The 23,639-nt window shown below is 43.7% G+C and overlaps 1 long non-coding RNA gene across 1 annotated transcript in view; it reads right to left on the bottom strand.

Annotated features, from left to right (window-relative positions):
- LOC126982624 (uncharacterized) overlaps window positions 1-23,639 on the bottom strand; it is a 58,838-nt gene that overhangs the window by 34,773 nt on the left and 426 nt on the right. Inside the window, exon 2 of the long non-coding RNA XR_007735273.1 lies at window positions 2,383-2,474. This is a non-coding gene — a long non-coding RNA (uncharacterized LOC126982624). The remainder of the gene's footprint in view (window positions 1-2,382; window positions 2,475-23,639) is intronic.

Genomic DNA, 23,639 nt, shown 5'->3' on the forward strand with positions numbered 1-23,639 from the left:
ACCCACCTATTTCAGTCCCCGACGGAGCCCTGACACGCTACGGGGAATAAAAACCACTAGTTGCATCATCTTTATTTGCTTTACGGCTGAAGGGGGGGGGGGGGATGGTGTGTGTGTGTGTGTGTGTATTGGTGATGGTAATGGTGGTGATGATGGTGGTGGTGGTGATGGTGGTTGTGATAAGAAATTGAAAGAGACTAGTGATGATGGTGGTGGTGATGATTGTGGTTAACTAATGGAGGTTCAAATCACTATATAGCTGTGGTGATGAACGAGTGGTGATGAACGAGTGGTGATGATGAACGAGTGGTGATGACTGCAAGGATGAGTGATGACTATGGTGGTGAGTAGCGAATCGGTGGTGTCACTTTTGATTGGTGGTGATGGGAATGACTCTCAATACCTCGGTGGTGATGGTAGTTACTGCAATGGTGGTTAATGGTGATGATGGTAACACTGCTTTTATGGGGGTCAATTGGTTGTGGTTACGCTTGGCAATTGTGGTTGTGAGGGTAGTGCCTGATACGTGTAATTGTGGTGGTGGTGGTGGTGGTGGTGATAGTGTTGATGGTGGTGATGGGAGCTTGCGTGGTGATTTATAGGGGTATGTAACCTGATCTGGGAATTGTGGTTAGAGGTGGTGGTGATGATGATGGTGGTGGTGGTGGTGGTCTGGACTTTATAATGAATGGTGGTAATCAGATCGTTGTGGTGGTTGGGGTTGCAGTGGTGATGAATGTGCGGTGGTGTTGACATAATTGTTGTCTGAGAAAGTCGTACTGTTTGTGTTGTTGTTCTTGTTGATGTTGATGTTGTTTTTAGTGGTGGTGATGGTGTTATTGTTGTTGTTATTGGCACTGTTGTTATTGTTGTTGATGTTGATGTTGTTTTTATTGGTGGTGATGGTGTTATTGTTGTTATTATTGGTACTGTTATTGTTGTTGATGCTGATGTTGTTTTTAGTGGTGGTGACGGTGTTATTGTTGTTGTTATTGGTACTGTTATTGTTGTTGGTGGTGGTACTGGTCATAGTGGTGGTTGTAGTGTTGTTTGTGGCGATAATCATGACAGTTTTTTGTTATACTTGTGGTTGTAATTTTTATATACTATTTTCTGGGTTTGATTATTTTGTTGTTGTTGTTGGTGGTGGTGGTGGTGGTGTCGGTGGTGGTGGTGGTGTCCTCGCCTACAGGGGGTGGCGTAGCGTCCACACCCCCGCCAGGTCACCTCTGTTCACCTGCTCTCATTTCCGCTCCATCAAATAGCGCGATCAAGGGCGCCTCCCTCTACCTGTGTGGACCCCCTACCTGCCGCCTATTACCTGGCCGCCTCTCTTACACCTGCCTCATCCCTCCCTCTATACCTGTACAGACACTCCCACCTATATACCTAACCACCTGCCTCTCATCTGCCGCCCACTACACGTACAGACACACCCTTACCCCTCTTCCCACCTTCCTCTTTCCTGTTTTCCAGTACCATTACCACCACCTCCCGTACACCTGAGCGTATACCTTTACGGACACCCCCATCTACCTGTCTTTCCTTTCATTTATCTCATCCCTGCCTTCCTTTACCTGTGGACAAGCCCTTCCCACAGGCCTACTTATTGCCTAGTTACCTCTTACACCTGTCAATTATTTAACTTGCAGCACATAGGCCTATATCAATAATGAGGAGTATAGAAGAGTAGGAAAAAAGAAAAAGAGAAAATTCATATGTCACGATCATCAACTTTAACAACAACAACAACAACAAAAACAGCAATAACAACAAGAGAGCCCTCACCTGGCCACGGCTCATTAGGCACACCTGTATCACCGCACGGGGCCACACCTGACACTGATCACGGCGGACATGTCACCACCACGCCCCTCGACCACCGACACACACACACACACACACACACACACACACACACACACACACTAAAAGAGAAAAAGAAAAGAAATATAGAAAAAAAATTAAAAAAATAAAATAGAAGAAAATTAATAAATGACAAAGGTATAATATATAGATCAACATAATTAAGAGAGAAGTTAATATATAAAGAAAAAAAATCAAAATTCAGTCTAGCTTTGAAAATATTAACCCACAACAAAACACCGTAAGAAGTAAAACACACAACAAAACAATAATATAAAAAAAAAACAAATCAAACTATAAAACACGGACTAAGGCAGTGGAGAGCGTATTACCACCTCTAATAAGCCGACCACCACCACTATCACCACCACCAACTCCACCACCACCACCACAATAACCACACACCATTCCCTCCTCCTGATCCCCGTGTTATCGTTTTGTTCCCCCGTTGGATTGAATGTCAACACACGACCACCACCGCGGGCCCCATAAAGCCGGGATTTCCAAGGGTCTTACCTCAGCGCGTTGGCCCGGAGATGATCACAATATTTCTTGCTTACGGCGGATTACACGAGAAGTTAATGGCGGACTTCGTGGAAACTTCGTGCCTGGAAGGAGAAACGAAGGTAGAATGGGATGGAGAGAGGGAGGAGAGAGGGAGGAGAGAGAAATGAGGTTATTGGAAAGGAAAGAATGGGATGGAGGAGGAGAGAGGATTGAAAAGGTATTGGGAAGACAGAATGGGATGGGTGGAAGGAGAGAGGGAAGAGGAAAGAGGAATGAAAAAAGTATTGCAAAGAAAAAATGGGATGGAGGGATGAAGAAGAGAGAAATGAGAGTCTTGGAAGGTAGGATGGGATAGAGGGATGGAGAGAAGAAGGGAGAAAGAGGAATGAAGGTTATTGGGAAGGAAGAATAGGATTGGAGAGATGGAGAGAGGTAGGAGGAAAGAGGAATGAGGGCACTGGGATGATAGAATGGGATGGAAGGATGGAGAGAAAGAGGAGAAAAGAGAGATGAGGTACTGGGAAGGGAGAATGAGATGGAGGGATAGAGAGAGGGAGGAATAAAGATAAATGAGGGCAATGGGAGAATAGAATCGTTAGGAGGAGGAGGAGGAGGGAAGGCTGAAAGGAAAGAGGGAAGAAGAGAGTCGATCGGAAAAAAAAATTACCCTCGAGATACGAATCAGAGGAGTGACAGTTCGAGATAAAGGAGGAAACGAGAGAGAGGAAAAAGGGAAAGATAAGATAATGCAGAGAGGGGAATCAAATAAAGAAATATATATAGAGTGATTGGAAATAGATTAAATAGCAAAAGGGCGATATGTGAATACGAAGATAGATGATAAGAGAGATGGGGGATTGGAAAAGAACGAAGGAAAAGAAAAAGGGAGGGTGACGAGGGAAATGGAGAGGTAAAATAGAAAAGGAAGAAAGGTATACGGAGACTAAAGGTGATTGGGAAAAGATGAGGTGAAGGCGGGTTGGGGTGGACGGTGATGGAGGGAGGAGTGAATGAAAGGTAAAATAATAGGGGAGGAAGATGGACGATTAGATATAATATGACACTACGAGGAGATTGATAAGGAAGAAGGAAAACTGGATGAACATTGCCGTCCACTCATTTTTTTTTCCACTTATTCAACTTAGGAACGAAGTGAAAGACGAGAGTAAGGAAATTTGTCCGAGGAAGGATTTTTTTATTCTGTCATTGCAATGTAAAAAATATACAAAAAATGAATGTGTGTGTGATAACCAAAATAACGAGAAAACAAACAAAAAAGTAAACCATACAACTAAAGAAAAAAAGAAAATGAGAAAAGACAGGATAACCCAAACAAAGAAATTCCAATAACGATAAAAGTACTGAAACAAAACCACTAAATCATATCGAAGAAAGAATGATGATAAAAAATAGGAGAGAGGTGAAGAGAGAAAAGAAGAGAAAACAAAAAGGTAAAAAGAAAAAAGAAAAGGAAGGGAATAAGAAGGGATTAAAGCGAAGATGAAAAGGAAAGGAAGAGACAAAAGAATAGAAATGAAGGAGATAGCAAAGCATAAAAGAAAGGAGAGAATAAGATGAGGAAACACACAAGGAAAACAAGAAACTAGATGACGAAAAGAAAACAAAGGAAGCAAAGACGACTGACTGATTGATGGAGAAAAAAGAAAAGAAAGCAAAACAGAAACAAAAGAAAGAAGTGTGTCCATCTGAGAGTCCAGGTGCGCTTGCTTGTGTGTCACGCCTAATTACGTGTTGCAGGTGAGATAGGTGAGCTGTTCAATACCTACCCCGCAATACTATCGACTCCTGATACGCGCCGAGCCCCACAAATTACTTACCCGATAGATAGAACACCTCCGATGGATAGATAGATAGAGAGAGAGAGAGAGAGGTAAAGGGAGCGGGGGACGAGAACACAGGAAGCTTCCATCAATACCACACTTGGCACACCTTTGCGTTATTGTGTTTTGCTGCATCACTTCGCCTCGCGGGTATAACGTTTATGGTGTGCTTTGTTTTGTGGCCCTCATTAAATCTTCGATAGTTTGTTTTGTAGCGTTTGTGTTTATTTGTGCTCCAAGGTTTATTAGGTTCTTCGTTTTGTTTTCTGACGTTTATGATTCCTTTGTGACGTTTATTTTGTACTTCGTTTTGAGGCGCTCGTTCATTTTTTTTTTTTTTAGGATTTGTTTTGTAGCGTTTAGGATTCTTTGTGATCTACAGTGTATTAAGTTTTTTTTTTGTTGTTGTTGTTTTCTGACTTTTATGATTATTGTGACGTTTATTGTGTACTTCGTTTTGTGGCGCTCGTTTTTTTTTTAAGGATTTGTTTTGTAGCGTTTCTGATTCTTTATGATCTACAGTGTATTCAGTTTTTTTTGTTTGTTCGTTTTCTGACGTTTATGATTATCTGTGACGTTTATTGTGTGCTTCGTTTTGCGAGGCTCATTAAATTTTCGATGATTTGTTTTGTAGCGTTTATGTTTTTTTGTTCTGTAACGTTTATTAATTTCCTTGCTTTGTTTTCTAACGTTTATGATTCCTTGTGACGTTTATTGTGTGCTTCGTTTTCCGGGTCTCATTATTTATTTTTTTAGGATTTGTTTTGTGGCGTTTATGATTGTGTTCTAGAGTTGGTTCATTTCCTGGCTTTGTTTTATTACGTCTATGATTCTTTGGTTTCTATAATTTATTCACCTCTTTGTTCTGTTTTGTAGCGTTTATGATTATTTGTTTTGTAAAGTTTATTCAGTTCCTGCAACACATAATTAGGCGTGACACACAAGTTAGCGCACCTGGACTCTCAGATGGACACACTTCTTTCTTTTGTTTCTGTTTTGCTTTCTTTTCTTTTCTCCATCAATCAATCAGTCGTCTTTGCTTCCTTTGTTTTCTTTTCGTCATTTACTTTCATGTTTTTCTTTTGTATTTCCATATTTTCTTGTCTCCTATCTTCCTTGTTGCCTCAATGATTCCTTTGTGTTTTGTAGTGATTCTGAAGTATTTTGTAATGTTCACGACATAAAAGCAGATACCTTAATAAACCTCAAAAGACTTAAGAATCACAAACGTTGCAGAACAAAGCACGGAACTCAACAAACGCTAGACAAAAAAGAATCATAAACGTTATAAAACAAAAGGTCATTGAGTTTCCTGCATTATTTTGTACCCCTTTATAGTTCTTCGCATCTTATGTTCAGAAATTCTCTATAGTATTTTCTAATGTTTATTTTTTTTTACTAAGGATCATTAATTTTCTGCTTTGTTTTCTATCGTTTATTGTTCTTCGTATTATGTTCACTTTGTTTACTGACGTTTATTCTTTATTTTCTGAGGATCATTAAGGTTTACGTTCTGTGTTGTAACGTTTATGACCTTCTTGCTTTTTATTACTCGCCTACTGCATTCTTTTTTTTTTTATTCACTTATCTCTATTTTCGTTGTACAGTTTATCATATTTCATTTCCTCTTTATAGCTGCGGTTTTATTTTTTTTCTTCATCGTCAATAATCATCTATATAAAACCTATTGTTATTTACTTCTTTATGGTAACTCTTCCCTTCCTTTGATCTCCTCCACTAAATGTTTTCTTACTTTTCCATTCGTCATATACTCCATTTTCTTTTTCAGTTACCTCACAATGTTTTCTTTACTTTGTCACCGTCACATCCATTTCTCATCTACTTCGAATCTTTGTTTTGTTTTTGTTTATGGCCCTTCATCGTGGACCTATAGCTTCAATCACATTTCCTTTCACACTTACTTCACAACGCTTTCCTCACTTTTTCATCATCACAAGCTGTTTTCCATTCCTAATTTACTTCGAATCTTGTCTTGGCCCTTCATCGTCAACCTATAGCTTCAACCACATTCCTCCCCTCTTCACGTACTTCCATTTCCTATCTCACTTACTTCACAACGCTGTCCTCGCTTTCTCATCATCACAAGCTGTTTTCCATTCCTCATTTACTTCGAATCTTGTCGTGTTTTTAGCTTTGCCTTTCATCGACCACCTAACTTGCATTCTATTTTGAGCGCCGTTTGTTTTGTGTCTTTATTCATGCCGCCGGCCAGGCACACGACGTAACATCCAACCTGAGGGCCTCGAGGCGGGGGTCATGCACAGGTAGACAGGTGGGCGGCTTCGTCAATACATAATTACCTTTTGGAGAACCGATTGGGAGCGATATTTATTGATAAGCTCTTGAGGAACGACACACACACACGAGGAGAGCCATATGGCGGTGGTGGGTGAGAGAGAGAGAGAGAGAGAGAGAGAGAGAGAGAGAGAGAGAGAGAGAGAGAGAGAGAGAGAGATGGAAGGAAAGAACGAAAAAAATAAATGAAAGAATATATAATTGTTTCACTAAGCCTTTCATATGGGAAGAATCAAAACATCTCTGGAAAAATATTTACTCACTACTTTTGCCTTACTTGTCTATCATATTACAGACTTAAGCAACTAGGAACACTACATCGAGGATTAAAAAGGGATAGTAAAGGAATAACAAATAGGGATAGTAAAAGAATACAAATAGGAATACAAATAGGAATACAAAATAGGAATACAAATAGGGATACAAATAGGAATACAAAATAGGAATACAAATAGGAATACAAATAGGAATACAAATAGGAATACAAATAGGAATACAAATAGGGATACAAATAGGATACAAATAGGGATGCAAATAGGAATACAAAATAGGAATACAAATAGGAATACAAATAGGAATACAAATAGGAATGCAAATAGGAATACAAAATAGGAATACAAATAGGAATACAAATAGGAATACAAAATAGGAATACAAATAGGAATACAAATAGGAATACAAAATAGGAATACAAATAGGAATACAAATAGGAATACAAATAGGAATACAAATAGGGATACAAATACAAATAGCGATACAAATAGGATACAAATAGGAATACAAATAAGGATAGCAAAGACATACCAGCATGAAAAAGAAAATGGGAAAAAATAGGAGTGGTCACATACTGTTTCAAAGGTACCAATGGCAAATATGGTATGTAGGAGCTGGGGTCGTTATGGGGTCGTTATATGGAATAATGGTATATAGGGCAGTGTGTCTAGGTGGAGGAAGGCACATCAGGTATATGGAACAGCGCGGCACGGGAAGGCGACTCATGCAGAAGCTATGACGGAACCTAAGATGACGGGGCGTGGGTTGCCTTTCTTGTGGTGTTTATGGCGCGAAATGGTGGGGATGGGTCTCCTAAATCGCGTAGATATAGCTGGAGAGGGGGGGGAGGGGGGGAGGAGTGCGTGAGTGCGTGAGTGTGTGTGTGTGTGTGTGTGTGTGTGTGTGTACTTGTGTGTGTGAAGCTATCCTGGTAAAAATAGATCGTGTGTGTGTGTGTGTATGTGTGTGTGTGTCCTACCCTTCAATCAGGCATCAGCAACACCTGGTTACACGTCACAAAATTGATTATTCTAGCGAAACAGTCTTGTGGCCGAGATGACTGCCCAGGCCACCATTTCTTACGGCGGACACTCACGAGGAGCCCTGACCAATCATCTCTCTCTCTCTCTCCCTCTCTCTCTCTCTCTCTCTCTCTCTCTCTCCCCCCCCAGCCCCCCATACGTACCTTCATCTCTCTAAAATTTCTAACATTCCTCCTCACAGATTTTCACGCAGGATTCTTGAGTTCTTTAATTTTTTCCGTTATTTTCGCTACGTTCGTCACGCCCGTGTTCGTGCTTCTACCCGCGTGCCTCCCTTCCACCCTCTCATTGTCGCGCCTCTCCCGCCTCGCCTGTCCTTAATACACACGTAAATATGTAGAGGAAAATAATCTAAAGTATAGCTCGTGACCAAAGAAAAATAACATAAAAAAGAAAAAGAGCGAAAGAAAAAAGCGAGAGTGAATTAGAAGAAATCGTAGGATGTGAAAAAGCTAGAGAAGAAATGAAGATAATAGGAAAACGAAAGTATGTATATGAAAAGAAAGGAGGAATGAATAAATAAACTGAATAGGATATAGACAGGTACAGACAAGCAGACAGACAGATAAACAGACAGTCTACCACAACACCACAGCTACTTACATCACCACTAATGTAAGGAAAACGAGGAGGAGGAGGAGAAGGAGCCGGAGGAAAAAAATGGAAGACGAGATAAAGAAAGAAGAAAAGAAAAGTAAGATAAAGAGGGAGGAGGGAAAGATAGGGGTATAAAAGGGTAAAGGAGGAGGTGGGACTAAGCAGTTGAGGGTTAAAGAGGGAAAAGGTAGAGGGAGATTTCAAAATTAAAGAAAGGAAAAGAAAGAATAGGGAGAGAGATGGATAGAGGAGTAGTTAGGGGAAAAAATGGAAGGTCGATTGGAAAGGGAGGTAAGTAGGCGAGAGAGAGAGAGAGAGAGAGAGAGAGAGAGAGAGAGAGAGAGAGAGAGAGAGAGAGAGAGAGAGAGAGAGAGAGAGAGAGAGAGAGAGAGAGAGAGAGAGAGAGAGAGAGAGAGAGAGAGAGAGAGAGAGAGAGAGAGAGAGAGAGAGAGAGAGAGAGAGAGAGAAAGGAGAGGGAAGAGAGGATGGTGGAAGGAGAAATGAAAAGGGCAAAGTGAGGGGGGAAGAGAGAAGAGAAAGGGGGAGAGAGAGAGAGGGACAAATGTAGGTAAGGGGAGAAAGGAGAGAAGAAGAGGGTAATAGGGGCAGTACAGTGACTAAAGGGAGGGGAGAGATGGAGGGGAGAGAGGGGAAAGGAGAGATAGGGGAAGGAGAGAGAGGGGGAGGAGAAGGAAGGGGGCCCAAAGCAGTCATAAGCTATCCCTTTTATAAGCTCTCATTAAGGTATTCCGCATGCAAGGCTCGTTTATCAAGTGGCTAACCTGTAATCATATTGGCGAGAATTAAGTTATACGCAGTCACTATCAGGGTCATATTTGTGCGTTAAAGGGCTGCAAGGGGGGATGGAGGAGGAGGAAGAAGAGGAGGAGGAGGAGGGGTGATGGCTGTGATATGAGGGAGGAGAGTGAGGAGGTAGTGGTGAAGAATGAAAGGTGTGATGAATGAAGAAAAAGCAAGAGGTGGAGGAAGAGGAAGTTGAGAAATGGATAGTGAAAATGTGATAGAGAGGTGTGAGAGGGAGAATGGGAAAGAAAAGAGGAGGAGGAGGAAGAAGAGGAGACGGGGAACGAGAGTAGAAACAATAGAATGAAAGAAGTGATAAAAGGAGAAGAGAAGGAAAGGATAAATAACAGAAACGAGGGTGAGGGTGACAGAAGGATAAGAAGAAGATATAAGGAAAGAAGAGACAAAGTAGGAGGACGAAGACGAAGAAGAAAATAAGAATAGAAAGAAATGATTCGACAAAGAAGATGAAGAAAATAAAAGTAGTAGTAGAAGAAGTGAAGCGTTTCGGGGTGTACTTTAGTTTACAATAAGAAAAATCAAGGGCTATTAGGAAGGATTCAGAACCGATATGTATCCGCTTGCATTGCTTTGATGTCGGCAATGGACTCCGCCTTTTTATTCGTGTGTGTGTGTGTGTGTGTGTGTGTGTGTGTGTGTGTGTGTGTGTGTGTGTGTGTGTGTGTGTGTGTGTGTTGTAAAAGACTAGGAAATTGCCTTCAGCTCTCTGCATTGATCATTCCATAAAACTTTAAAGTCGAAAATTAACAAATACGGAAACTACGAACCCAAAACGCACGTCGCATTACGGGAATTATTTACTAACGATGTATAACGAACTTTTGGTTTTCGCTGCGATTTTATTTTTTTGTTTGTTTTTTTGTTTTAATTCACTCGAAATGGAAATTGCTGAGCGAAACATCATTAAGGAATTGATTCTTACACTTTTTTTTCTTGTGTTAAATGAAAACGATAAATTGGGGAAATTATTTGCAGAGAGAGAGAGAGAGAGAGAGAGAGAGAGAGAGAGAGAGGAGAGAGGTATTTTTCTGTCCACCTGCTCTTTGCCGTACGACCTTTATCGATTCCCATATCCCCTCACCTGCGCTCTCTCTCTCTCTGTTATCTCACGTATCTTATCTAAACACGAACTAATCAACAATTTCTTCGTTTATCTCTTTCTCATTTTGGTTCTGTAAGTGACCTCAATTTTTCTTATCTATATCTTTTTTCATCATCGTATTCACAGGAGGTTCAAAAAAATAGGGTTGTGATTCCTCTTTCCATTCACCTGTAAAGGATTGAATTGCTTCCTCTCTTTCCGTGTTTTATGCAGTGACCCATTTTTTCTCTTTTTTTGACATCGGATTCGTCGGAGTTTAAAGGTTACGATTCCTCTATTGACCACAAGGTAAAGGATTCAATGGCTTCCGCGTGTTTATTTCGTTTATTATGTGTGGGGCGACTTCCTTCCCTACATGCATTCACATCCTCTATCGTAATCTTCCTCTTCCTCCTCCAGTCCTCCTCCTCCTCCTCCTATTCCCACTCCTCCTCTCCTTCCTCCTCCTCCTCCTCCTCCTCCTCCTCCTATTCCCACTCCTCCTCTCCTTCCTCCTCCTCTTCCTTCCCCTTCGCACATTATTCATGGCCTTGGTAGCAGCTCATTTGTATTCTTTTTACCGACAGTTTAGCGAGTTCCGCCAAATTTAGTCGCCATTTCCGAGTCGCGTCATGCCGTCCGCTGTTGCCACTTGCCCGGAAAATCACTTCAGAAAAATCAATGGCCGGCAAAAGTGACGCAGCAGCTGCCGGGGCCATTCCTCACCTCGCCCCGCCGCGCCTGGGAGCGGAACTTTGCTGGAGTTTGGAGAGAGGAGGAGGAGAAGGAGGAGGAGGAGGACGAGGAGAACAAATAGGAAGGGAAGGCTTTGTCAAGAAGAGGAAATTGATCTAAATGGACTAAATCTTTGTAATTTTGAGTTATGATTCAATGTATATAAGTTTTGATCGTTGTCGGACAAAGTAATAAATAGTACAAGCAATATGAACACTTGCCTTAGTCGCCCCGAGAAACAAGTAGAAAACGTGAAACAAAAACGATTATCTGTAAGGGTAGACTGAGGCAAGCTTGATTATAGGTGCGTTTCTGTTATTATGGTGTGAGTCGAGTTTAGCCGTGATTTTGATATCGCAGTAGAGGTGGAGTAACGGAATTTACATATTAAGCATGTTTCTATTACTAATTTAAGGGTAGGCTGAGGGAAGCTGGTTTTGACAAGTTTCTTTGACGAATAGGCGTGGACGAATGGACGCTAGATTTTATTAGTTTCAGTTATTTAGGAATATATTAATTGATATACGAGAACAGTGAAATAAAAGGCCAATCATCAGTACTTATCAAGACGGTGTTCTTCAGATATCACCCCGCGTCTAATCTCTCATGATGTGTTCCTACGATGCCCCCCCCCCCCCCCCCCCCACCTCCACCCGCTTCCTAGGCCTATACCAGTCTACGCACATGTTTGTCTGTATATTTCTTTGTAAAAAACATTGTGTATTTTTCATTTTTTGTTGTTGTTCTTAGTAATGTAAATGCTAGAGTTTATGTGTGTCGGAATTGCTGTTTTATTACAATTGTGGGTGAAGATAAAAGAGAGAGAGAGAGAGAGAGAGAGAGAGAGAGAGAGAGAGAGAGAGATGACTGTCCACTCACGGTTATCTGTCAACCAACACCTAATCTCATGAAGGTGACGGAGTAATCAATAAACACAAGGGATCACACACACACACACACACACACACACACACACACACACACACACACACACACACACACACTGCATTTTTCCCTCTTAAACCTTCCCTCACTTTCCTTCCCCTTTCACGCTTTATCACAATTATTCTCTCACTCGTATATCAGTTTTCTTTGCCTCCATACTATCCTTACCTTTACGCTCCTTAATCCCCTTTACATTCCCTTTATTCTTTTAAAAAACAGAAGAAAAAAAACTTCACACGTTCATTTCATATATCCCTGTTTTCCTAATACTATTCCTCCTCCTCCTCCTCCTCCTCCTCCTCCCTCATCCATCATTTCACTTTTTCTCTACTTTCTACCTGCTCTCCGTTTCTTTTAATTCCCTTATAGAAAGCGAAAGCCTTGATAAACACGAATTTTTACAACACATTCCTTTTCATATCCGATCTTTGCGCTCAGGTCGTCTGTTTCCCCTCCTTCCCTTCTTCCCTTAGTCCCCTCTTTCCCCTCTTCCCACCCTCCCTCCACCCTCCTCTTACCCTCCTCTCCTATCACCTGGTCGCGCTGGAATCAGGATAATCGCCACACAATCAGACCACACAATCAGGAAACACAATCACTGACATCGATTCACAGACAGGAGTCACACACACACCTGGCGAGCTACGGGCAGGTGTGTGGCGGGTGGGAGGGATGAGGGGGAGGAAGAGGAGGAGGGAGGTACTACGAGGCGGGGGAGGGGAGAAATTGGGAGGAAGAGGAGAGAAGGTGAGGGGAAGAGAAGTAAAAAAGTGGAAGAGGGGAAAAGAGAGGGTCAGAGAGGATGAGGATTGGGGTAGAGGTGCATAGAAGAGGGTGAGGGAGGAAGAGGAGGGAGGGAGGGATGTGGTAGAGGGGAAGGTTTGAGGAGGAAAGGTGATATGGTGTAAGATGTAAAGAGGCACAGAAGAGAGAGAGAGAAAAAGGAGACAGAGGAAGAGTGATGGTGGTGGTGATGGTGGTGGTGGTGGTGATGGAAGGGTCAAGATAAGTGTAAAAATGAGTGATAGTGATGAGCAAGACTGATATAGGGAGATAATGAAAGAGATAACGAGAGAGAGAGAGAGAGAGAGAGAGAGAGAGAGAGAGAGAGAGAGAGAGAGAGAGAGAGAGAGAGAGAGAGAGAGAGAGAGAGAGAGAGAGAGAGAGAGAGAGAGAGAGAGAGAGAGAGAATATATACCAAAGCATCACACCCATTCATTTCGTTATTCCAATAAAAAAAAAATCACTCAAAAAAGAAAAAGAACATAATTATACGAACAGTGATAATGAACGAAGGGCAGTTCAGTCAATACGCAGTCCATTCATTGAGTCACACCAGTCAATCAATACTCCACAGTCATTACGCAAACGGTCGCTTAGCCTTCACGGGGCGTTAGGCGTCAGTCAGGGAGTCAGTCAATACGTCATCATTAGAGGTCAGTCAGTCAGTCACCCAGGTAGTCAGTCAGTGGGATAGGAAGTCAGCAAATCAGTCAGTCAGTCTACTAATCAGTGAATCAGTCAGTCAGTCAGTCAGTAAGTTAGGAAGCCAGTGAGTTAGGAAGTCAGTAGGTTAGTAAGCCAGTCTGTAGTTTACTGAGTCTGTAATTTGTAACTCAGTCAGTCAGTCAGTCAGTCAGCCATAAATCAGTCACACAGATGGGTCAGTTAGTCAGGAGGTTAGCGAGTTCTTCAGTGGAGTGACGATTCAATCAGTGGTGTGAGTCTTTAATCTGTCAATCAGTCAGTCAGTCAAAAACACCACGTCCAGTTAGCCAGTCAGTGATAAACAAAATCAATCAGCCAGGTCACGAGTCAGGCAGTCAGTCAGCAGGTCAGCAGGTCAGTGAGTCACGGAGCGGCTGGCCACCTGCTCTTCCCTCTCCACTCTCCACTCTCCCTCCACTTTCCCCTTCTCCCTCTCCACCCTCCACTACCCCTTCTCCCTCTCCACCTTCCACTCCCCCTTCCCCCTCTCCACCCTTCACTCCCCCTTCTCCCTCTCCACCCTCCACTCCTGCTCATGCTAGGCAACGAACTTCCGGTCACTTCCGGCCAGAGAAGGGACAGAGAGAGAGAGGGAGAGGGAGGCAGGTGAGTTACGGGGAGATGGGAGAGGGAGGGAGGGGAAAGGTAAGGGGAGATGAGGGAGAGAGGCAAGAAGAGGGGAGAAAGGCAGGTGGGGTGGAATCAGAGGAGAGGGGAGGAAGGTATGGGGTGGCAGGTAGGGTGATGGGGGGGTCAGGGGAGGGGAGGAAGGTAGGGTGAAGGGGTGTTAGATGGGAGGGGTGGAAGGTATGGGGTGGGAGGCGAGGTAGGGGGACCAGGGTCGTTGCACAGGTAGCCAGGTATTAGGTGGATAAATGAAGGGATTGATAGATATCGATACTATTAATAGCCGGAATATTCACAAGGGCCGGGGGTTCGAACGAGGGGCGGCGGTCTTAATGGTGGCCCTGTGCATGTCATTACGCCGTATGTCTTCTTATTGCTGTTACGTGCTCGCGGTGAGATGGAAAACGGTCTACCCCCCAACGAGCTTTTTTAGTCCTTTCCATGCAGTATAGTCTCCTACACAGCTACATGTCTCCTATAATTTCCTCTGCATACCTCTCTCCTATATACAAATCCAACTCTTCATATCCTTCTATATCTTCCTCTTCTTCCTCATACTTTTCTTATATCTTTCTCCTTCACTGGGGCGGGAGAAGAGAAAGAAAGGTAAGAGAAAGAGGAAAGGGAGGACAGAGAGGACAGGAGGGGATGCAGCGAGAGAGGGGAAAAGGGGAAGAGGGAGGAAAGAGGGAGGAGGAGGAGAACAGGGGGACAGAGACACAGGGAGGAGAGGGAGGGAGGGTGGCAGAAGGGCGGGCGGCCAGACTTCCCAATCCCGCCTTCATAATAATCAGTGTTACGCCGCCGCTGCCTCGCCGCCGGAAATGGGTGAGTCGCCGCAGCCCCGTCAGCAGCACGCGCCTGACCCCTCCATTGTCCAGCGGTGTGGCGGCGACGAGGCGAGGCAAGGGTGAGCGAGGAGGAGGGGAGAGAGAGAGTGTGTTCCGTGACGCCTATGGGGGTGAAACGAAGCATGAGGCGAGAAATAGAGCGGACAGAAAGGGATGGAGTGTCAAGGTGAGAAGAGACAGACAGGACAACGAAGGATTAAATAAAGAGAGGAATGTGATGTGAAATTAACGAAGCACGAGGCGAGAAATAAAGCGAACAGGAGGGTGTGCAGAGAGTAAAATTGCGAAGAAACGGACAGGGGAATGAAGGATTAGGTAGAGCGAAGAAAGTGATGAAGAGTTGAAGGGGAAAAAGCAAACATAAAGCAAACCGATGTGAGACCAAGACGAAAAAAAAAGTAAGAAATCCCTAAACTGTGGCATATTATAGAGAGAACAGAAGAAGGTGTAGAGAGTAAAGATGCGAAGTAAGAGACTGGACAACGAAGGATTAGATAAAGAGAGAATGTGATATATAGTTAAGAGTGGAAAGAACGCATAGAGCACCACATGAAAAGAGGATATAGGAAAACAAGCATATAACAGAGCAAACAGAAAGGGTGGGGAGAGTAAAAGGCGAACAAACAGACAGGAAAACGGAAGATTAGACAGAGAGGGATGTGATGTATAGTTGAGAGTGGAATACAACCAGAGAGCCTAATGATAAGAGAATAAGACAAACAAAGGAGGAAAAGGATAACGAAGAATATTTAGAAGGTTATGCAATAATTTAACCACATGGCAGCGATAATGGAAAGAAAGCGCATACTGGGTCGACACTATTAGATGAAACAAGACATGGTAAAGCGAAAAAGGGATATATAGAGAGAGTGAGTATAAAAGTGGTAAAAAAAGGAGAGGGGGAGATAGGAAGGAAACAAGGTAGGGAGGAAACTGAAAGAACGCGGAAAAGGGAGGAAAAAAAAACGATACCTCAGCAACAATAAACAGAACAATTACCTGAGAGAGAGAGAGAGAGAGAGAGAGAGAGAGAGAGAGAGAGAGAGAGAGAGAGAGAGAGAGAGAGAGAGAGAGAGAGAGAGAGAGAGAGAGAGAAGAAACTGGAACATAAGCTCAAACTCTTCATTCTTACAAACAGAAAATCATAACCGAGTCTTCTCAACGATTCTTCTCTCGCTTACTTTGTTTCTCTTCCCTCCATCCCTCCCTCTCCTCCTCTTTCTTTCACCTCTCCTTTACCTTCCCGTCTCTCCCTCTTTCTTACCTTTTCTCTCTTCCTGTCATTCATTATTCTCTCATTTATTCTTCTTTTCCCTGCCCATCTTTCCCTTCCCGTTCTTTCATTTCACTTTTCTTATCTTCCCTTTCCTTCTCATTCCCTTCCTTTTCTTCTCTTCATTATCCTTCCCTTCCCGCCCTCCCTTTCCCTTTCTTTTCCTTCATTTTCTTTCCTCCACTTTCTCTTATTTCACTAATGCTTCCTCTCCTTTCCTACCCTTTCCTACTCTACCCTTTTTTGCTTTTCCTTCCATTTTATTACCTTCCCCTTCCAATCCATACCTCTCTTCCCTCTCTTCCTCTCTTTCTCCCTCCCTCCCCATCCCGTCCCTATCCTCCCCTCCCCTCCCATTCCCTTCCCTTCCTTTCCCTCCCTCCATACCTCCGTTCTTTACCATAACCTTTGCTGGCTTCCACCGCATTATATCTCCCTCTCTTTTTTCCCAGCTTTTTTTCCCTTTTTTCCCGCTGTGATCATTGTGTCCGGATCTGTTTTTTCTACCCGTGTTTTTCCCGCCAGGTGCGTTCCGGGGCGATGACAGGTGAGCGGGCAGCTAATTAGTCAGCTCGCAGGTGAGGGATTAAGCAGGTAGATAACATGTCTATTGAGTCTTGGGAAAGGGTGTGATATCTCAGGGTTCAAAGTTCATATGGTTACTCAAAACGTGTTAATAATTAGGGGAGATCATGGTCGATATTCTTGGACGCTTCCACCTTTTATATATTAACTCTATCCGAGGAATAACTGATTGGGCTTTTTTTTTCATGCTACAGAAGCTTTGATAAACTACCACCTGGATCATAAAAGTACCCATCGAAATGCTAACCAATGATACGAAGGTCTTGCCAAATGACTGCGCTTGGGCGGCGAAATGTTTATAAATTTGTCCCTAAGTATTCGTAGAAGAGGTTGCGATGTCTCGGGGTTCAAAGTATTAGTTGCCTAAAATAAGTTAATAAGGAGATACATTTAATATTGCAAGTCTTAGATAAGGTACAAATTGTTGATGACTTCCCCGAAAAATGTTCATTGGGGCAAATTTAAAGTTACGAAATGGGTGTAATATCATTGGTTGCAGGTGTGCATGGGTACCTAAAATGTTAATGGAGAGATTTAATTGATATTGTGATAAAGGCTGGCATCAATGGGTTTAAGGTGCAAGTTACTGTAAAATTGTTTCAGAATTTTTGACATCAAGGAGTTCAAAATAAATGTTACTACAAAAGAAAAATATATTAGATAGTGATTTAATGCTTTGGGTAGTGGCTGACATTAAGGGCTCAGAGTGAAAAGTATGTAAGAAATAATGAAAAAAGGTTGACATCAATAGCTTTAAAGTGGAGGTTATCTTAAAAAAATATTCATAGGTAGAGACTTCATTAATGGTGTGAGTTAAGAAAAAGGGCGCCGAATCACTGACCTCAAAAGTGTGAATAACAGACGAAAACAAATTAACACGAAGAGATAAAAGGATGATTGATGATCTGTGACACCTGTTTGTGAGTGTGTGGTTACGTAGGTTATCTGTTAATTAGATATCACCCATTCCCCACGTGTTTTGTACTGATCAAAGAACAATTCAAGAGGAAGGTATCAGGACACCTCTTCTCACGTAACTGACTGCTCTTTCGGCCACCTCTTCGGATTCTTTACAGGAGCAGCGAGTAGCGGGCTTTTTTTTGCTGTTGTTGTTTCCTTTTATCGTGCCCTTGTGCTGTCTCCTTTGCTGTAAAAAAAAAAAAAAATCCCTATACCTGTGCACGTGTATTTTCTACCTGGTAACAATTCTCATTAACTGGTAAAAGTTTGGTATTTTTTTTTATCTTTTGTCTCTTCTTACTCTTTTACTCCTTTCTCTATATCTCTTTAAATACCTCCTCCTCCCTTTCTTTACTACGATTTCACTTTCCTTTTTGTCTCGTCCCTTCTCCCTCATTCCTTCCGACTCCCATACCTGTTATATATTGCATCTTCCTTCCCTCTCCTTTCCTTTCTATTTCCTTCAGTGTCTCCCTTTCCTCTCTTCCCTTTCCTCTACTTTTCATCACCCTTTCCCTCACATCTCCCTTGCCCCTTCCTCTCCCTTTTACCTTCCCTTTCCTCTCTCTTCTCTCTTCTTTCTCTTCCCGCCCAATCTCCCCAGTACCTCCACCCCAAGCGACCCTTCCTCCCAGCCCTCTCCCTCTCCAGTCCCCTTCCCTCCACCTCCCCTACCTCTCAACCTCCCCCCCTCGCCTCGTTACTGGTCTATTGTCTCAACGTAAGTGTGAAGTGTAGCGTAATGCCTGGAAATTCCCCCTCCTCCCCTCCTCTTCCTCCTCCTCTTCCCCCCTCTCCTCCATGCCACGTAAAACGGACACGCCCTCTCTCCACTCATGGTATACACACGCACACGCACTTACATCGCACACACGAACGCCTCCGACACACACACACACACACACACACACACACACACACACAAACAGAGGCACTTTCTGTCACGGGTGACTTCGCGATTGGTTAAGTGACAAAGTAAAAACGGATTAAGAAAGTGGTTTTGATATCCACGTTACTTTTTTACTTCAATCAAGATCATGTTGAAAGAATATCTACAAAAAATCTATGTCTTTAAACGAGAAGAGACGCGGACTGAAGCTTGTTTGAGTGTTTGATTCACTGTGTTTGTCTGTCATCATTAAGTCATCGCCACAGAGACAGCGATAGCGAAAGCGAGAGCGAGAGAGAGAGAGAGAGAGAGAGAGAGAGAGAGAGAGAGAGAGAGAGAGAGAGAGAAAGAGAGAGAGAGAGAGAGAGAGAGAGAGATGGATGGATGCTGAGAGGAAGGGGATGAAAAAGGTGAAAAAGGAAAGACATGAAAGGGTTTCCAGGTCACATAAATATTTCGTCGTCCATAGAGTTTAGCGTTTTTCTCACACCTTAGCTGACACCTGGCCATCAGTTTCCTCTCTCTCTCTCTCTCTCTCTCTCTCTCTCTCTCTCTCTCTCTCTCTCTCTCTCTGGCACTCTGGGAACCTAAATACGGAAACGGAAAGGCGAAAACAAATAACACACACGCATGAATGATTACTCTGTGTGTGTGTGTGTGTGTGTGTGTGTGTGTGTGTGTGTGTGAGCCAACCGAACAGCCAAAGAGCCAACTACCCGCAGATACATTCATACCTACCAACATACATATATACATACATATATTCATACATACATACAAATATATAGGACACTTACAGACAGACATATCGGTAGGCAGGTCAACAACAACAACAACAACAACAACAACAACAACAACAACAGAGTGACAGACATGTATGGCCATTTGTACAAACGAACACACACAACCAGACAAAAATATAAGAGGCAGACAGCACACAGACTAGCACTCATTTCCTACACACACACACACACACACACACACACACACACACAGACACACAGATGGGTAGCCACTGAATCATAACGAGGTCAGCTGATCACTTCCGTCGCATCCCTCACACACACACACACACACACACACACACACACACACACACACATGTCCATTCACAAAACAGCGTCATTCAGGGGTCTTCCTCCACCCAGCGGGAGTATTATAGTAGTGTGTGACGGGCGTGACGGTGGGGGGGAGAAGGGAGGGGGGAAGGAAGAGCACAAACGGGAGCTCATGAGAGAGATGAGTGGGAGAAGGATGGGTGTGGTGGGTGGGAGGGTGAATATGTATGTGGGTGTAGGCGTAGGAGTGTGTGTGTGGGTATGTGTGTGTGAGGGGGGCGTGCGCTAGAGTAGATAAGGGGTGTGGGGAGGAGGTAGAGGAGATAAGGGGTGGGAAAAAGAAGAGGAGATAAGGGGTTGGGAGGAGATGAGGGGTTGGGGGGGTGGGACTAATAACTTGTATGTGTGTTGTCTGCATCTTTATGTCTGTTTCTGTGCGTGTTCCTTTGTTTGTACGGATGGCTATACATGTCTGGCACAGGGTAACGAATTGAGAAGGGAAGCGAAGGGAAGGGGAAAGGACCGGGAGAGGAACAAAAGGGAAGGAAGTAGGACCGGAAGGAAGAGCAGGAAAAGGAGAGATCACACAACACGGGAACTAACACCACTCCCTCACATCCTTCCTGTCCTCCTCTGACCTCACCCTCCGACCCACGCTGGCTGGCTTCTGATGGATCGCTAATAATCTGACTGTAAAAACGCCTTGGGCACCGCGGGAAGTGATTGAAAGCTACCCAGCACTACCACCATCACTAATGCCTCAAGTTAACCCTCAGAGAAGCGACAGAAGACACAAAGTTAATGGTGCATATTTTCAAGACTCATTCGGAGAGTAAAGGTGGAAAGTTTCGTTTAGTCGGCGCAACATCTGTGTTCATATACCGGAGAGAGACAGAAGGGGAAGGAATTATAGGAGAATGGAACAGATCCCAGGAGACGGGACACAACCCCCGACTAATACCTGGTACTCATTCACTGCTGGGCGGACAGGGGCGTAGGGTATCGGAAAAGCCGCCCAAATTTTTACACTCCGCCCAAGACTCATTCGGCTCACAAGAAATATTTAAGGCATTGGTAGAAGTTGTGTGTATTTCCATAGCATAGTGACAGTTTGACATGGCTTCTCTGCACCATGAACGTGAAAAAAATCATGAGAATCCGACTAATTCCCTTTGTGGCATTCCGAAATATTTGTTGTTTGATGCCCCGAAAATATGGTAAAAGCGCATGATCTCGTAGCGTTATTATGCAAGTATAATTATGGGAGGCGGCATCAAAGGGGGGCACTGAAGTAGTTTCCGGGGGTATCAGGACACCTCTCCTCCCGAAATTAACTTCTCATTCGGCCACCTCTTTGGATTCTTTTTAGGGGCAGCGAGTAGCGGGCTTTCCTTTTTTTGTGCCCTTGAGCTGTCTCCTTTGCTGTAAAAAAAAATAATAATAATACATTGGGATTCCAGCTGGGGTATTTTACATTTTACAGGGTTACTGGGGTGCTTAGTACGTAGGGGCGAGGGGAGAAAGCGTGGCGAGTACTGTGAGTGAGGGTCAGTGAATACACACGGGAAGGGGGCGGGATGGAGTATGGGTGGGTCAGTGATGGACATGGGGGTCAGGGAGGGGGGGGGGGAGTGAAGGTGAGTTAGTACAGGACTCTCCACGCTAGTGAGCACCCCACCGCTAAACATTCCTTCCCTTCCTCCCTCCCTCCCTTCCTTCCTTCCTTCCTTCCTCGCTTGCTTCCTGTCCGGTGGTGGCGGTGGTGGTGGTGGTCAGTTTACCTCGAGCATGTCTCCTTGGTGGTAGTGGTGATGCTGCTACCCAACCACCACCATCACCACAACCAACATCACCATAACCATCACCACAACCAACAGCACCACCACCATCACCACAACCAACATCACCATAACCATCACCACAACCAACAGCACCACCACCATCACCGCAACCAACATCACCATAACCATCACCACAACCAACATCAACACCACCTCCATCCTCTCCCTAGAACACCACCACGCAAACTTCTAATTCTCTCTTCTCAGCCTTAAGCACCACCTCGCATATTCCCATTCTCTCCCTCTCTCATGCTTTCCCCCAACACTCAACACCTTAATTTTCTCCTTAAAAACACTCTTACACTTCCCTTAACACCCATACTACCTCTTCATTTTTTTCTCTATTGCATACATTTTCACCGCCTCATCAATTTCCCTCTCCATCTCAAGTTTCCCTTTCAACTCTTTGCATCTCTCTTTTTCATTTACCAAACATTTCTCCACTCTCCTTAACCTCACTCTCCTCTCCTTACGTTCCTCCGCCATCCATCTCTCTTAACCTCCTTCCCCATATCATGAGCAGACTTGTCCTCCCCTCTCCAACCTCCCTACCTCCCTTCTCTTCCAAAAGTCTCTCTCTCTCTCTCTCTCTCTCTCTCTGACGAGCCAGCAAGGCCTTCACACCTAATGATCCGAACATGTGTTCCAATACTCCTCTCGAATTTTTTACTCACTGGCAGTAAAGAAAACGAGCTTTCAGTTTATCGCCTACATACCTCAATTATGATCATACGTGAGTTTTGTCAAATTGTTTTTTATCTTGTACTTGAAGTTAACAATGAGCCTTGCCAGGACCAGACGAGTCAAAACAAGATGATTCTGACGTGGTTATGAGCGTGAAATGAGTCTTCCGTCACACCGTATAGTCGAAGATAACTGGCAATTTACGAAGACTAGCGAGAACTGGCAACTAATTGAGCCGAGGCAATCACGCATTACACCTCTGAACAAGGGGATGGATATAATTACTCCGCAAATGATAGATAATCGCCGCTTTGACGTCATTAGATACTTACAGCGGTTCCGTAATACCAACTGCAATCGTACAAACTGGACACGAATATCCTATACAACACCGCCGAAGGAAACGAATAAAAGTGGGCAAGTAAAAGCAGATAGTTACCATACAACGTAGATTTATGAAACATGGTGTATTGTTTCGTAAAAGACTTATCACCCCTAAACGATAACCACCAAGCAATTTTAAGTATTGCTGATCTTAAGGCCACAAAACTAAGCTAATCAACCCCAGACAGTAAATAACAACCAGACGAGCATAAGTGATAGTAATAATGGTAGTTTAGAAGAAGTAGTAGTAGTAGTAGTGGTGGTAGTAGTAGTAGTAGTAGTAGTAGTAGTAGTAGTAGTAGTAGTAGTAGTAGTAGTAGTAGTAGACGTAGTGGTGGTAGTAGTGGTAGTAGTGGAGGGTAGGTAAATTCAATGTATATGAAAGCCAGTACCGAAAAAAAAAAAGACAGCTTGTGTTGCCATCGGAGACCAACATGGCGCTACAATCCTCCCTCCCTGCTTCTCACTGCCCCCCCCTGCCAACTTTATCGTCCATCTCCGCCTCACTGACCCCGTTTTGTCGTGCAAGAATCACCTTGAATTCCTACGACTGTTCGGTGACCCGCCAAACACTGTCCCACTCTAATAAAGGGGGCAGACGAGACGAATCGACATTAATTTTTTTGTTACTCAGGGAAAACACGCTCTAGACACAATTATGAGATCTATAGTTCATATGGGAAAAAAGAAATATAACTAAGCCCGATATGCCGGTCTTTCATCCCTTTTCTTATCCGTACTTTGTTCCTCCCTGCCCGCCACCACCACAAACCACACCACCACACCTCATCCCCGACAACCAAATACCTCCCAGCAATCTAACCAGGCAAAAAATAGACCAGTACACAAAATATATACATGGAACCCACATACAGGCACTAATAACTAAATAACACGAGCAAAAGCGGCAAGGGACTGGGCTGCAGCTTCGTTTCTTATTACTCCTTAGTCCTCTGCCGCGGTGCCATGA

Source organism: Eriocheir sinensis, chromosome 5 (assembly GCF_024679095.1).
Source record: "Eriocheir sinensis breed Jianghai 21 chromosome 5, ASM2467909v1, whole genome shotgun sequence".
Taxonomy (NCBI): domain Eukaryota; kingdom Metazoa; phylum Arthropoda; class Malacostraca; order Decapoda; family Varunidae; genus Eriocheir; species Eriocheir sinensis.